Genomic DNA, 18,054 nt, shown 5'->3' with positions numbered 1-18,054 from the left:
AGAATTCCTACAAGAACAGTCTACAAGAGCAGTCTACAGGATACACAGAGGCAGTCTACAAGATAGGCAGAGAGGGGTTCAAGAGGGAATATCAAGAGAATTTTCCACTTCCACCATTCTAAAGAGGTAGGATCTAAAAATCCATCCCCATTTACAAGCAAATGAACTAGAAGTCCTCCAAAAAGCTAGTGGATTACATACATAGGAAACTCTATTTTCTCAAGAATTTGCTAATTCCCCCACTCCACACAGCAGAATCCATGCCACTGTTATAGTTAGAGGGCTCACTATAGATCTCACCCCAGATTTCATTAGTAGGGTCACCACAGTTCCCCTAAGAATTGCATGGAGAAAAGAAGATAAAGTAGATAGTTAGATGGAAAAAAGGAAATTGTTTTTAGAAGGTGAAGAACCTACAAAGGATAAAAATGGAGTAAGGAGGGACAATATGCCATACCCATGGAGTGGGGTAGGCTACCAACTCATCAAATATATCTCATATGAGGGTAGATACAGTGTTGTTTATGGCTACCATTTTAGGATACTTGAAGAACTAAGATTTGGGGTAGAAACACTAGTTCACCAAAGACTCAACATACCCTATTTCTTGATGCAATCAGTCATAGACTCCAGAAACAAAGTAAAGGAATGTAATTCCCAATAGTTGACTCACCATGGTTTGATCAGAATCCTCATTGAGGTTTCCTTTTAAAACCTTAGGATCCCTATAAAATGGTCAATCTTCAGAGACTTACCAGTAGAGGATGACATCAAAACCCTCATCTATGATGTTAGTCCTTCTGTTAGAGAGGAAGAAGGCATTGAAACAGAAGGGGAAGAACATAAGGAGGAGTCACCTAGGGTGTCCAGAGGCCCCTGAGAGGACAACTACAGGAAAAAGAAAACCAACTAGCATGTCTGGCTAGCCTCTCCTTGAAGGCCATCCAGTGTAGGATTCTAGCTAAATCCTATGCTCTTTACCTTAGAGAAAAATGGATGCAATTTTAGTTTAAAACACTAGCACAAAGGGGCACCATGCCATTTCAGGACTACAGATTGTTTATTGATCTTTGTGATCAAAGTGCACTAGAGGATAGGGCCAAAATGGCTGAGTTTTACTTGCACAACATGACCCTCACAGACATGAATATTTGGGATCCTAATGCAGAGCTAGGAGATCTACAATTAATGCCTTTGGCATCATCGATGAACCATGAGAATTCAAGGGCTACAGAGATGAAAAGAATATTGGCCAGAGAGAAAAATGAACCTCTTTTCATCAGAGCTAAACAATCAAATGCCATGGCCCTAATCAGCACCGACAATATAATTGCAAATGATCCTCAACTGGCACTTAGATATCTTTCTGCCCAAGAGAAAGCAATTTCACATTTTGAGGATATGTTTAGGATGCTAAGAGATGATAATATACATGCCTACTAAAGGAGATGGAACACACTACCAAACAGCTTGAATATCATAGAATATCACTCCCCTCAAAGGTTGAGAGAGGCACTCAACAGGACACCTATGTATAAGCAATCAATGCAAAGGTTGAAGGTCAATTGGATAGGCCTAAAACTCAGCCCACTGTCGAGCGATAAAAAGGTGTCTTTTTAACTCCTAATTATCTTCACATTAATTGTCAAGCCAGGGACGAATTTTTATTTCAAGAGTGTACTCAGTCTGAGGCGGCTATTTATTCAAGAGTAATGTTTTGCAGTATAGTGCTTAAAATCCAAAAGTAAATGAATGCTTGAAAGAAAATCTACTTACAGAAAAATACCTTGAAGCCTAAATCATTCATTCGGAAAAATAAGCAATGTATCAGTCAAGGGTCCAGTAACAATAACTCATCCCTTTGGAAACTGATGTAACCAAAAGTAATCAAGGAACAAATCATCAATTTGGGGACTAGACAAAAAATGCCAATGCCCACTACAATTTCGGATCGTTCTTCACACCAAAGCAAAGATAATGTGAATAATAGGAAATGGAATAGCAGCTAGGAAATGTAACAACAATTGAATTCAATAAGCAACAACACCTTAGTCTACAAGAATAAATGCAACAATCGTGTTCTACATAAATCAAATAGCAATCTTCTATCTTGAAGGATGAATCGAATAGCACACAGAAATAGAACAACATTGATTAATGATGAAATATGGAACAACGCTTGAAAGCCAAACAGAAATACACAGCAACGTAACACACAACACACCTTAATGGTAATCTGATCTTGGTAATCCACTTATCAGTCTTAGTTATAAAGAATATGATTGTATTTTATAATGGAACAACAATGTCAATAGATTCAACAATCGCAAGGAAATATAATCTCTAAGATGAATTCAGTAATACCAATTAAAGAGTGTTACAACATGGTTACGCTGTAATTGAATAGCAATAACATTCTGTAAGGATCAGCAATGTTATATCAATGATTAAAATAATAGCGATGCGTTGCAAATTCGATATGATATTTCAGTCTCAGAGAATGAGATTACTCGATAGATCAAACGTAATAGAGTTGTGATGTAAAATAATAAAACATACCAGATTACCGAATAAAGTTGATAAGCAAAACCACGCATAAACCAAAAAGATAATATACAGCAGTAGCACAATCCACCAGAGGCTGGGCCCTTAGCTGCCAGCGGATGCTGCTGGGCTACTTCAGACGAGAAGAATGAACAACAACTCCCAAATCATATATTAATCATCAAATTGTGAAATCATTACAACAGCAAAAGCTTGAGAATTACAACATGCAACAATCCCTTCTTCCTCCTATCCTATCATGAATAATCCATCATCATTCTTGAATCTCCAATTCTGAATCCTCAATTCTCCCTCAATTCTCCATCATTTTTCCATCCCCATCTCTGATCTCTGTTTTCATTTAAATAGAGAGAGATCAGAGAGAAGTTACAATAGAGATAACTACAACATGATTTCTATTACAAAATTGGTTTGTTTCTAACCAATTGATCAACAAGAGCAAGGTGAATTTGGCTTTGCAGCTAAGATTTGGAGGACGATCGCAACAACAAATCTGAGAAAATCATGCTCAAAGAACCCTGTATTTCTCTCAGTACAAGCTGAATTTGGGCAAAACATTCTTTACGAAAGTTAATTTGGTCCGTTTTGGACAAAACCCATGTTCCAGATTTTCTATATTCTTTTTCATTTGCTCAGAATCTCAACCGTAAAACTGTCACTTCTTATTCCAGCGAATTTCTGAGTTGGCACTTTAATGATCAAATCTTCAATCTGGAAATTATCTTGGAGGCTAAAAATGGTGAATAATGTTACAACCAATTTAATAAAACTATCATTGATAAAATCATGCATAATCATCAATTTATTAGAAGTAAAGGAGAATAAATAATATTTTTACGTAAGAGCATAAATCATTGTAAAATAGAATTATATGATAAATTATAATAAATGACGTGATGAAGAATGGTAGAAATGGGTGGAATAAGCATTCAAAAGCGATAATAATAATGGCATATTAACGGCCCAAAACCCACCACTACTCCTATGGATGCTAGAAGGGAGAAAAGAAGAAGAGGAAAAGAGGCAGTGGGAAGAAGTAGAAAGGAAAGCGGGCTTCTATAAGCAAGAAGAAGGGACCATAGCAGAAGCATGGGATGTTAGAGAGGCTACCAGAGCCATGAAGGACATGGACATTGACTAAGTTGCTCAGAGGATGAGCAACACTTTTAGTAGGGGGGTGATGATGAGCCTCATTACTGGGTAATTAAATGGGCCTTAATTGGCCGTAATTCACCTCCTAGCTTAGTCAAAGCAACTATTCTCACAAATTATTGCATACTTTTGATTATATTTTGTTTATGAGATGAGTTAGAGTTGGATATTTTGCTTTGTGGTCTAATGTGCATGTAATGCAAGAATAAAGGATAAAAGAAAGGAACTGTAGCAAAGACCTTGGTAAAAACTTGAATGGGATAGGGAAGAGTAATTATAAGAGGTAAATCCTCCTAATTTACTAACCCTCTATTCAAATATTCCTCCATCAGCTTGGAGTGCAAACAACCATCACTTTGAGGACTAGAAGCCAACTGATCAAGTGAAAGGGACAGAAACCAGTTTATCTTGAGTTGGAAGCCAAGCCTCCCTAATGGGAAGGAGGTCATTGGAGACTTCAGATGTATAAGTAGAGAGGCTTAGGACCTCAATAGGATTCAGATTCTTGTTGTAAAACTCTATTTTATTTCTGAGTTGCAAGACTTGTGACAGTTTGTTATGTAATCCATGGTTTTTATAATAAATATGAGTTCTGTTTTGAGCTAGCACTGAGTTAACTCAGAGGGATGAAGCTCTTGGGTTAGGGCCCAACCCAAGTAGCCAAAGATCCTCTTTACTATACATGTATGATAGCATAGATTTTTGGTTATGTTCATTTGCTTAAGTAGCTTCCTGGTTTTCTGTTCATTTGCTTAAGTAGTTGCACTTTCATTACAACAGTATAGTGTAGATTTATGGTTTAACTGTTCATTTTCTTAAGTAATTGCATTCCGCTTATAGTAGTGTAGAGTAGATTGGTTGTGCTTTCATTTACTTCCATTTGTGCATTATTTCAGTTCACAGGTTAGCTAGGAGGAAAATATCACCACAAGGTTGTCCGCAGGTCCCTCAGCCTCACCTCCTCCCTCTGGGACCATGACTAGAGAAAGAGACCCTTTAGCAACCCCAAAAACATAGGTTTCTGGTTCTCGCATGAGCTATGGAGTTTGTTGTTTGATGCAGTTACTTATTCACCCTCGCTAGTTTTTTTGTCATTTTCATTTGAAACTTCCTTCAGCACGTTCTTCATGCATAATCCCCTTACCATCCGATCCATTAGTTTTTCCAACTGCCACCTACTTTATGCGCTTTAAATCCCCACCGTCGATCTGCCTCACCTGATCTGACGGTTATCACGTCATCTCAACACTTTATGAGCTTTAAACCCCCACCATTGATCTACCTCGCCTGATCTGACATCTATCATATCACTCGATTGCCAACTATCTTGGCTGATCTCCACCGTTGATTTGTCTAGCCTGATCCGACGGCTATCGTGCAATCTCATGTGGATTCTTGCATGACTGTTATCCGCCCGAGAACACGCGAGAAAAGTAGTTTTCTCATGATACCTATCGCTCAGTTAGACTAATTGCGTGAAATTCAAAAAGACAGCTTACAGCCTTGATAGCGCGCGAGAAACTGCTTACCACCTTTGAAACCCGCCCCATCATTTCCGCATGTTTTCTTCTTGGGATACGATCTCCGTCGTCCATCCTCCGATTAATCTTATCCGTCCATCTCTTGACTTAATCTCTACAATAAGATCTTTGCCGTTCATCTGCTTCGTTACCCTGTTCATCCATCCATTCACTTAATTCCTCGCGATAAGATCTCCGCCATTCATCTACTTCTTTACCCTGTTCATTCACCTATTTACTAAAACGACCATAGAAGATCTTCATTGTTCATCCTGTTTGTTAACCCTGTTCATTCATCTATTCGCTTAAGCCCTTGCGATAAGATCTCCATCATCCATCTTCTATTCGTTGATCGATCCAATAGTCCCTATGCACTACTGCGTCCTTACATCCTCCTTTCACCAATTTCGATCTCCGACTGCTTTTTCACTTGAAAACAGAGTTAGCTTAGTTTCCTTTCTTACACCTTCATCCAGTTTTGATGCTCTTTACTTCTGCAACTTAGATAGTAGCATTAGGTTAGTGATTGTTTTAGCAATTATGTTTAGCATAATTGTTTAGATGGTTGGTTAGGTTATGGTATGGTTTACCATTACATGTTGTTTTCTTGATTACTGCAATAGAGTAGCTCTCTCTTAGTATACATTTTCTCTTCTTCCATAAAATAATTAAGCTTATTATGACCCTATAGAATTATGGCTTGGAGCCCCTGGGGTATCTTTCTAGATGAGTAGTGACAATAGCCAGGACCTTCACTTCTACTTGTGCATATAGCACTGTCAACTCCAAGTTTGTATGAACCCTAGGTTGATAAGTAAAGATGGTAGCCCTGGGAGTTGCAGCATTCTTGTTGCAATACCTAGGCTCATGAGTACTTGAAGAAGCCAAGTACACATCCCCACCTTCATCTGAGGTGGTTTTCACCTCTGTAGAAGGAGCATCATTAGATCCCTTTCCTTTGTAAGGAGCTTTATATTTACAGTCCCTTTTGTAGTGCCCTTCCTTTCCACATTTCTAGCAAACCAACTTTACATGTTTTCTTGGAGATTTAGATCTCCCTCTAGATTTAGATCTCCCACTCGATGGTTTATTTTTGTTTTTTCTCTAGGACCATCCTCGTACAAACAAGGCATCACCATTCTAGCTCTCCATATTTTTCCATCTCATCTCCTCCATCAGCAAGGATGAGACTATTTCATCAAAATGCAAGGTAGTTGCATTGCTACCTATTGCAATAACTAGACTATCCCACGAATCTGGTAGAGAACACAACAAACTAAAGCACTTATCTTCATCTAAAATTTTAATATCAATAGATAATAACTGACTTACCATAATATTAAATGCGTTCATATGTTCTGTCACTGAGTCTCCGTCTTTCATCCTCAGGTTATACAATTTTTTCTGCATGAACAATTTATTCACCAAAGACTTAGATTGGTACAAAGTCCCTAACTTGTCCCGTGAAGACTTCATCGTAGCTTCCCTTGATACATTCAACAATACTGAATTTGAGACACACAATCGTATTGTGCTCTTAGCTTTCCAATCCAACTTCTTCCATTCTTAATTGGACACTCCCATTGGTTTAGTACCCAGATCTACCGTGATCCACTGATCTTTATCCACCAATAGATCCTCCTTCTTGAGTTTCCACAACTCAAAACTCTGACCATTAAATTTCTTGATCTCTATCTTTCCACTGCTCACCATATTATTTCACCACCATGATCGGTCCTACAGATCTCCTACTGAATAGAGTGTACCACAAGCCTGATTGAAACCCCTCAGCAATAAAGGCGTCCTTTGAACCCCTGTCTGTGCAGTCGATGCAACGAAGGGGGGCCTCCTCCCCCCCTCTAACCCCCCCGTAAACTACGTGGGCTAGTGGTGGAAAGAATATAACAAAACCCAACAAAATATATGGACCTTAATACACCTCCAAGCTTACTAAAATCAACACTTATAGTTATTTGCATGTTTTTATTATATTTTCCTTAATGAGATGAGTAAAAGTAAGATGTTGTCTAGTGGTCTAATGTGCATTGATTGCAGGTTTTTGGGAGAAAATTATGGTTAATTAAGGTGCAAGAAATCGAATGAAGACAAGAAGGACAGATTATAGGAGATGGATCTCTCTCACTAAATCCTCACTCATTCAAATATCGCTCAATCAAATCACACCAGCTCAAAGTTGCAAGTAGCCAACTCATGAGGATCATTGGCAGCTGAGCCAGTGATAGTTAAGAACCAATTAATATTGAGATTGGGAGCCAAGCCTCCCTATATTTAAGGAATTTGTTGGCAATTTCAGTTGTATAAATAAGAAGGCCTAGGGCCTCATTAGGATTCATATTTTGTATGCAATATAACTAAGCACTTTCGAGTTGAAGGATTGTGACAAAACACTGTTATGTATTTTTTTGATATGTTAACGAAAATGAGCATTCCCTTGAACGAGCACTAAGTTGACTCAGAGAGCTAAAGATCTTGGGTTAGGGTCCAACCCTAGCAGCAGAGGTTCCTCTTATTGTACTTTTATGCTTAGGTTATTTCATAGATTACTACTTGAACTGATTTTGGCATTGTTAAATTACAAGTATTGGTGAATTTGATTAGTTTGCTTCCAATTGTGCATAGCTTTAACAATAGCATTAAAGAGATAGGGAAATATCAAAAAATCCTGATAACAGGTGGATCTTACCTCCTTCCTCCCTTCAGGTACCATGGTTTGAGGAAAAACTCCCATTCAGCCCAAAAAGACAGAATTCTGGTTTCTTATGAAATTTAGGGTTTTCTTTTTCTGCTAATTAGGTTACTATCTTTTAGTTTTAGAAGATACGTTGCAGTTTTCATTTATGATATCTTAAGCTTTGTATTAGATTTCATGGTGCTTTCATCATAGATTTCAAGCATTTCCATGCATGAACTTGGTAGGTAAATGATGTAAATTTTGTTTTCCTTATATTGATGTAAACCCTTCTTGTTTTGAAGTGATTTATGGATAACTGCCAACAATGATGTGTATATTGTAGGAGTTTCAATAGTTTAGGAATACCTCATATCATTAGCCTCAGCCAAACCATACCAATACATGATCGCCAAAGGCCACTAAGTTCACAATCCGAGTTAACATTTCACAAGGACAACTTTCCATGGTTGTTGATAAAATCCAACCATCATACCACTTCGTTTTGAGTTCTGAGTGAGTCCCAACCACTTCTTTGCCTTATTCCTCCCATCACTCACCTTCCCTAATCTCCATAAGACTATCCAAATCACTCCATATGCTTTCATCCTGTTCTTGTAGGAAAAAAGGGCATCCTGTAGTTGAATTAGGACATCCTATAGGACGACATGTAGTGGCCTGTTTTGAGCCTGATTTGTGAGAAATGCATCACAAAAGCTAGGAGAAGACCCCTACTTGCATCCCAAGCCATTTGACCCATCACAACCATCTCTCTCCACACCTAACCCACCTGACATACAATCAAGAAGGATTAGCATTCATGGTTTCACAAAAAGACAAAAATAAAAAGGTTTTTATGCTTGTTCATGTGCACAACAATTAAGTGTTTGATTAGATCAGATTTCATGCTTAGGTTAGTTAGGATTTCACATGTGTTAAATTAAGAATTCTTTTGAAGCAAGGTATCTTAACAAATAGCTAGATGAGTTGTGTGTTTGAGGCATCTATTTCATTCTTTCACTACTGTAGTAGGTGGCATTTCAATCCTCTCAATTAGGGTAAAATTCTCCTTTCTCAATGGGTGATCAAACTTCTTCTAAATCAATAAAAGGTTGGTTTACAAAACCCTAGTGGTCTATCACCTAGCTCAGTAGTGACAAAGAGTGGTCCCATTGCATCTATTTATGTATAAAACATTGTCACCTCCAAGTTTGTATGAACCCTGGGTTGATGAAGTAAATTTGGTAGCCCCAGGAGTTGCAACATCCTTGCTGCAATATTGGTGCTCATCAGTGACTGTTTAGGGTACGAGCCAATTAGAGGCTACCAAGTGTCATCCTCAGGTTTGTTGGCAGATGGGAGATTTTGATTGGTTTGTACTATGGTGTGGTGGACCAATGAAGTGGTGCCACGTGGTTTAGTCATGGGCTGCCACGTGAGACCACATAAGAGGCCAAAATTTTGTTATGGGTCCAAGTGTGGCCTGAGAGGTTCGAACATGAGACCTCCCATCCAACCACAGAGTGCCTCACCAATAGGCTAAGCAGTGGTTCTTGATTACCATAGAACCAAAATGCTATTTAAACTTTATGTTGGCACCCATCAGAGGAAGGGGTTGGGCTGGCATCCCCAACCCCCATTCGTGTGAATCCATATGACCCTCAGTGCAACAGTGGAGAGGGGGCTTGGGACCTTAGTCGACCCCTAGTCACACCTGCATAAAAATGACCCTTGGTGGAGGTTAAAAGGTGCTACAGTGGAAGGGAACTTGGTAATATCCCCGACCTATGGGCATATGCTCCACCAAATAAACACAACTACAAGTCGAAGGCGCTTGCAGAAGGGCGCTCTTACTAGGGAGCCGTCTCCAGGTCCTTTGGACCATCCACACAACCAACGCCAAAGTTTATGGTAATCGATAGGAAGGGCAGGCAGTTAGCGTAGCCCTTAGACCTGTGGCACCCATAAGACCACAACCCTGAGTTTAGGGGCTAGGTCGGTGGGGAAGGGAGTTAAGCCCCAGTCGCCTGTTGGGAGCAGGATCCCCCAAGGGAAGTTTTGGGGCTAAAAGCTCATGTTTAAGCAAATTTTTGTGAGATAATTATAACTCTGCATTTTGTGGTCGCGGAGCACGAAGGTATTATGTGTCAAAAATGGTTGTCTGCCCCTAGTTTTGAAAAGTAAAGTTAGCTGTAAGAGACCTACCCATGGTGCGCTGACCATGGGATTGTATAAAAAGAACTAATCTCTAAGTATTTTAGGCATGAAGAGAGACAATGGAAGATCATGTAATAGAGTAATAGCTCTGAATAAGAAGTTTGAGTATTGGGTCGTAGCGTAGGTAGAGGCTCTGTAGTTGAGTGCGTAGAGGCCTAGGGTAGAAGTTCGCAGCTGAGTGCGTGGACCCCTACAGCTGTGTGCGCAGGGTGGACAGAGTCTGTAAACACTTGGACGATATTAATAAAGAGATATATTCTGCAATTTCTATGTCTTTGTTCTATTATTGCGTCTTGATATGTTATATATGAATCTCCCTTATCATGTTTATATGATGTGCGAATGAATGCAATTACATTGAATAATTGAACGCAATTACGAATATCTGGTTACGCGGTGTTAACTATAATTGGTTGATAAGATAAGAAAATCACTTATATTAATCATGTAATTTGTACAACACACTGCTCTAGCAGCGCAAAAGTACCTAAGCAGCAAATTAGGGCTGCGCGAAGGTCGATTGTACCCATTCACAGAGGTATTGCAGGCTGGAATTGTTATGAAACCAGCTCAAGAAAAGATAGAAAAGATAGATCAACGCCTTAGAATTCACCCTCTTCGAGGGGGCAACCTCCTTTACATTACATAAATGAACAATTCTTGGATGATACAAATGAAAAGACCTCCTTTCTATGTATAGGAGTCTAAAGGGTCATAACATAATTAGAGCCGACATAAAAATAATAATGTAAGGGCACAATAATAACAATAGTGGGCTTCTATGTGGCACAATAGTAACAATATGGGCACTACATGGGTACATCAATATAATAAGTGGGTTGTACTAATAACAATAAGGGGTCACACTAGTAGTATAGGGGCCTAACATGCCCCTCTCCTTTAAAAAGCATTGTCCTCAACGCTTGAGTAGTTCTTGATGCTTCTGTATAAAATTCTTATCCTCCCATGTGGAATCTTTAGCAAGTTCTTCCACTTGATGAGATACTCTGAAATTGATCGATTTTGTAGCTGTCGGGTTCTTGTTTCTATGACTGCTCCAAGGTCCAATATGATTTTTCCTTCTTCTTCAATTTCTAGCAATATTGTTTGAATTGGGATCTTTTGCAACTTTTGAATAAATGTCCATACTTCTTCGTCCTTCTTCCATTCATCCCTTGCTTCGTTTATCCATTCTGGTTGGATAATAGAAATAGCACAAAACAATGCTTCCACATCCTCATCCTTGAAGAGTCTTCCCATTCGGTAAGGTTGCCATTTTTTAAGTGCATGTAGTATTGCCAACATTTCCTTCTCATAAATAGCTTGCTTGAGATGTAGCAGTAAAAATACCCAATCACCTACATCAAAATTTTTTTCACTATGATGTTGATATACCTGTTGTTTCGTTTGATTTTGCAATGAAGTGGCGTTATCCTTTAAAAGTTGGAGAACTTGTTTTTGATGCTCGATTTGATCTTTCTATGCTTGAGCCTTTTTCTTATTGATATATCCTTCTATCTCTAGATTTTGAGGAGTGGTAATTTCGACCAATGAATTACAAGATATGGTTGGATTCATTTCTTCTTTCTTGATGTTATCTTTCACTTCTTTCACCTTTTTCTTCTTGATATGTCCTTCTATCTTGATAGTTTGAGGAGTGGTAATTTCGACCAATGAATTACAAGATACGGTTGGGTTCATTTCTTCTTTCTCAATGTGATCTTTCACTTCTTGCACCTTTTTTTTCTTGATATGTCCTTCTATCTTGAGAGTTTGAGGATTGGTAATTCTTTCCAATGCCTTACAAGATATGGTCTGATTCATTTCTTCTTTCTTTGGGGTGGGGTCCTGGCGTATATCTTCTTCTTTTGATGTTTCTCGATCATTTTCTTCCTCCTCTTCATATTCTATGTAAAATAATTTCCTCTCAGCACACTTATGACCTTTAGTGCATTTGCTATCACAATTGTAACAAAGCCCTTTTTCTCTCTTTTCTTCCAATTGTTGTGGTGTAACCCTTGTAGGTTGTGGAAGGCTAGGAGAAAAAACACTTCCACCTTTATAGTTGTGAGGGGTATGCTTCTTGGTTTCCATAATTTTTCTTTCCACTATGTCACAAAGCCCTTTTACTCTTTCCAATTGTTGTGGTGTTGCTCTAAAGAAGGTGTTGCTCTTTGTATCCTCATAATGTGCTATCATTTCCTCCATCAAAATTGACCATGTAACAAGTTTTTTACGAGAACAAAGCCCTTCATACCATAAAAATTGATCTGGTTCTAAATATGAAGATGCAATACATACCTTTTGTAACAGTGGTACACCATGTAGGTCAAAATATTGCTCCATCTGAAGTATCCAATTTACCGCATCCTTGCCATCAAACTTCCTCATCTTGCTTTTTCTTGATTTTAGGAGCTTAATCTTGAAACGATTGTAACTCTGTACTTTTGGATCTTTAAGTTCTGAAATTGCAACCTATAGTAGCCCTCTGAGTTCTCTTTCCAATGCCATAATTCTGACCCAAATTGGATTCTCCAAGGAAGAGTTATACGAAATCTCCCACAGTGACTTGATTATAGACTAGTTCAGTAGAGCGAACTTGTACGACGTGCCACGAGTCACTGTTTCAACCTTTGGATCTAAAAGATTCATACAAGAAACTACAGTCCATCCTTTTTCTTTACCTTACGAAATTTCAATCTGATCCTCAGAGAGAAAGTTATGATGATTTTCCCCAGGTCACCTGTTTGGAATGTAATTTAGGAGTCTGCAAAAATACCAACTTCCTCAGATCATATCTCCGAAAATATAGTGTGAAAAGCTCTGAAATTCGGACCCGAGGTTTAGCGCGATTTCTTCTCAAATGGGTTTTTTGCAACTTCTAAAACGTCGCAGAAAAAAAGTTATAGTGAAAATGCCACGATGACCTATTTGGAGCAGCGAAACCCTAGAATCCAAAGCTCTAATACCAAATGTTATGAAACCAGCTCAAGAAAAGATAGAAAAGATAGATCAATGCCTTAGAATTCAGCCTCTTCGAGGGGGAAACCTCCTTTACATTACATAAATGAACAATTCTTGGATGATACAAATGAAAAGACCTCCTTTCTATATATAGGAGTTTAAGGGGTCATAACATAATCAGAGCCGACATAAAAATAATAATGTAAGGGCACAATAGTAACAATATAGGCACTACATGGGTACATCAATATAATAAATGGGTTGTACTAATAACAATAAGGGGTCACACTAGTAGTATAGGGGCCTAACAGGAATAGAAGGCTAGTCTTGCAAGCCCTAGATCGAAGCGACTTGTGCGAAGGCAAGGATAAAAGGAATCAAACAACATCACAACCATCTCAGGGTATGGAAACTTGGTTCCAACATCCTCCCATACTGCTTCGTGTAAGACTTCAGTCCGCGCTTCGCGGGCTAATGCCGAAAGGGCCAGTAGTATAGGGATTTGTTTGACTAATTAACGCTGAATCTCGGTGAGGCCCCCTCAAGCCAACAAATGGTTCTATTGCTAGGACCAGAATCTACATAAGAGATGTGTGATGTCATATCACTAGAATCCAACTAAGAAGGAGATTGGAGACTGGTTGGATAGGAAGATCCACAAATTCACGGTGCAGGAGAACAAGAACCCACGACTAAAAAAGGAACAGCGGTTGGACAGATCCCTGTATACAGAGATCCACGAGATCTTTTTATGCTCCTTCCCTATTGAGTTATACGATTGGATCGTGAAGCTAGCAGATAGCCAAGGAAGGTGGAGACTTGACGATCCTATTATGTGGACCCTAGAGCTAGTGTGAAGGTTGGAAGCGTCGGAGGATAAGATCGCCCGCTTTGTCGATCATTGGCTCGGTGACATCATAGGAGGATTTGTGACTAAATTCGCGGTCGACACCTCAGTTAGCTACAGCGAGGCAGATAGACAGTTTTTCAAAGGACCACAAGGTAAGTACGTAAAATCTTTGAATACCTGGATTAAAATGCTATTGTGTGAAAAATGGGTTATGCAGCTACCTTGATGTTCGGGACTACGTGAAGTGGAAAAACTTACAAGAACAAAGGAAAAAAGGATCCAGAGTATAGTCCCTTGATTTCACCTCCGTGAGGTGACGAAGAAGGGATAGCGAATGTTTCTCCATGAAGTGTTATTCAGTTAATAAGATAAGGATTCCCGCGAATACCACCTCCACCCACACCACCTCTAAATTCACCACCATCACCTCCAACTTCACCTGTACCTCCACCACAGTTCAGTATGGAAAATACAGTGAAGTTGCCTTTATTTAAAGGCTTGGGAAATGAAGACCCAGACCAATTTTGGTTTGTTGTGAGGGCTGTATGGGAAGCTCAAGGTGTTACAGATGATCATATAAAGAAGGTGACGCTGGTTAGTGCTCTTCAAGATCACGTGCTGACCTAGTATATTAAGTACTCTAATGATAACCCAAATGTTGGAGTGGCAGACATCCAGGCAACACTAAGTAGAGAATTTAGTAGGCATAAATTTGAGGCATAGCTGATTGTGGGATTCAAAGAAATTTTGATGCAACCAGGTGAGACACCTTGGGAACTAGATCATAGGTTGAAGTGCACAATCTGCGAAGCCAACATGAATTTGACAGATGGACAGCATCGCGAGTGGTTTGTAGCTTCGCTACTACCACACTTAAGGAGTGCGCTATCATAGGAGAAGATAACAACTCAGGAAGAGGCCTTCGAGATTTCCATGAGGCTACATGAAACCCCGACACAAGATCTAAATCTAGGAGCTCAACAGATCCATGCGTAGCTAAAGAACCTATGCCTTCAGATGCAAAGTTTGAAGTAGGATAGGATAGTTCGACCAGAGGTGCATGAAGAGGTATGGTGCTTGAAATGCAAGAGTCAGAGTCATGACAAAGACCATTGCCCAATCTTTGCAAACTACATTGTAGGACAAGGACCGATGCCTTTAAGGCCAGAAGCTCAAGCAGGACCTAGTGCAAGGCCTGCATTATGCTGTGCTATCTATTAGGTAGTTGGAAAACATGCCACAAATAACTATCACTTGCTACAAAAGTATGTACAAGAACCACGATAGTTGTTCTGCAACTTTTGTAGGTCGGTAGGAAATGATGAGTGTACTTGCAGGAGCTATGAATTGATGATGGATAGAACTCCTGCCTATAGGGTTCAGGCCGAAATGCGGCCCCTCGACCAAAGCGTAGGAATGGCATGGACAGGATTTTAGGGGCGCAGACAAGGCTGAGGTAGAGGAGGACCTGGCAGAGGTTGAGGACAGTTGATTTTCTACAATTGCGGAGGACCAGGACACTATGCTCGTGATTGCACTAATCCAACGTGTCCATCGTGCAAGTATTGCATGTTGTTTGATCATGAAACATAAGAATGTCCTACGTTGATAGCTAGGATACGTGAAAAAGGGGCACTACCACCTCCAACGACTTAGAACCTACATATGATGAGGTCTGAGCCGCGCAAGGAAGATCCAAACATAAATATAGTGCTCAAAAGTGGAATCACGATAGGAGATGATAAGGAGAAACATCAAGAAGATAGTACATGGGTTTGCAAAGCTCCGGTGAAGGAGGTAGAGTTCGATTTGGAGTGCACACGCAAAACCTTCATGGAAGCTAAGAAGAGCTTTACTAAGGCCTCCACCTCAGGAAGAAAGGATAAGCCTGAGCAAGAGAGGGACCCCTCTATGCTTACAACTTTCCTGGAGACCTGTATGAAGTTACTACGTGATAGTAAGGTTGTGAAAGGTTTATAAGAGCTCATAAATAGACATGCGGGAACTGCATCGGGTGAGCCACGTGTAGTACGAAATATTGGCAAGCATAAAACAAGGAAAGGACGGGATGAGAGACGAGACTAACCACACAAATAGGAGAGTATGAAATGGATCAGGTTATTTTGGACCTAGGGTCAGACGCAAACATCCTACTGAAGCAGACTTAGGAACGAATGGGGAGACCTGTGCAACAATGGTCTCTGATTAAGCTAAGGATGGTAAAACAACAGAAGATCATCCCCATGGGATGGCTGCAGGGGGTGACCATGGATATTGAGGAAGCAAGTGCGCTGGCTGATTTTGAAGTAATATAGATAGTGGATGACACCAATCCCTATCCTGCACTCCTGGGAATTGACTGGGCTATTGATATGAATGGGGTGATCAATATGAAGAAGCAAAATATGATATTTGAGAATAAATCACCGCGCGTAATAGTACCCCTTGATATTGCTGAAGGATCGCACTATACTAAACCAGTCTGTGATTATGAGAGTGATGACGACCTGGAATGTATTTATAAGATAATAGTGCGAGACCAAGATTTGGTGAATCCCACTATGGATGGACGAATTATATGGGATCATGAGAGTTCCTGCACTTCGTACTCTGATGAAGAAATAAAATGCTGGCAGAATTGGTTACATGATGTAAATATGCTGAATTGCAACATAATGACCTGATTGTTGTGTTGTGTGTCGTCAGAGGTAAGAAATATGCCTACTTATGATGGTCTAAATGAGGTAGATATCTTTTTGGATGCATTTGAAAGGGAGGTACCAGAAAAGCAGCGCTTCCAAGCATTGGACTGGGCATTGCGCGCTATGCCCGCAAGATGGTGGGGTACGCATAAAGGAAGCTTTGATGATTGGCGCGAATGGAGGAGGATGATGAGAACACGATTTGGAATGCCTAAGAGGTGACTGACAAACAAGTATGATGGATAGGATGATCTGTGCGTGCATTTGACCAAATGGACCTAGGCTTATGGTGAAAAACCCCAAACTAAGTGGGTGCACTTGTTCTGTTGTACCGTGGATGTGGTCATGATGAATTGGTATGTAGAAATAGAGCTCTGCCCTGGGACAGGTGAATAGGATATCTTGCGTGAAGGATTCATGATGTCATTCAATTTTTAGGTTGGGTTTGGCAGTATTGATGAAGCGTTGCAAGAGGTGAAAGCAACAATCTTTAGGATACTGCAAGATCCTTTAGACCTGATTCAGCCTGAATGGGCTACTCAGCTGAGTTGCACGCTAGAATGTTATAATGTAATTTCTGAAGAAGAGGACAAGGATCCTTGGAAGATTAACATTCCAGAAACAGAAGGTCACCACGAGGTTCAAGGACAACAAATTGAGAACCCTAATATAACCAGCGATTGAAAATGAAACAAGTGAACATTGGTAGAGAGGCAGAACCCAAATTTGCGAAGATTAGAGATTACTGGGACAACACGACGGTGGATAAGGTTGTTGAATTACTTTGCGAATACCAGGATTTATTCCCTACCAATTTTATGGACCTGAATGGGATAATTAGGGACCTAGGTATGATGAGGATTGCATTGAAACCAGATGCGAAGCTAGTTAAGCAAAGACCTTACTATCTCAATCCGAAATAAATGGAAAATGTACTCTTAGAGCTGGACAAGATGCTCGCAGCAGACATCATTGAGCCTGTGGAAGAATCTGACTAGGTAAGTCCAATGGTGGTACAGGAAAAGAAGCAGGAGGTTGAAATAGGGATATGCATGGATCTCAAGAAGTTGAATGACGCTTGTGTACATGATCCTTTCCCGACTCCGTTCACTGATGAAGTGTTGGACAATGTAGGTGGCCAGGAAGCATATTCATTCACTGATGGGTTCTCTGGGTACCACCAAATCAAAATTGCGTCGGAGGATAGGAGAAAGACAACCTTCATGACTTAGTGGGGTTGTTTTCAGTACATTGTAATGCCGTTTGGATTGAAGAATGCACCTGCAATATTCTTGCACGTAGTTTTTGCCGTGTTCAAGGAATTTATTCATAAGTTCCCAGAGGTATATTTTCATGACTGGACTATATTTGGGCTTGTTAAATGACATGTAGCGA

Source organism: Pinus tabuliformis, chromosome 5_2 (genome assembly GCF_031772625.1).
Source record: "Pinus tabuliformis cultivar Carrire ecotype Pingquan chromosome 5_2, CPIR1, whole genome shotgun sequence".
NCBI lineage: Eukaryota > Viridiplantae > Streptophyta > Pinopsida > Pinales > Pinaceae > Pinus > Pinus tabuliformis.
Note: the sequence above shows the minus strand (reverse complement) of the source record.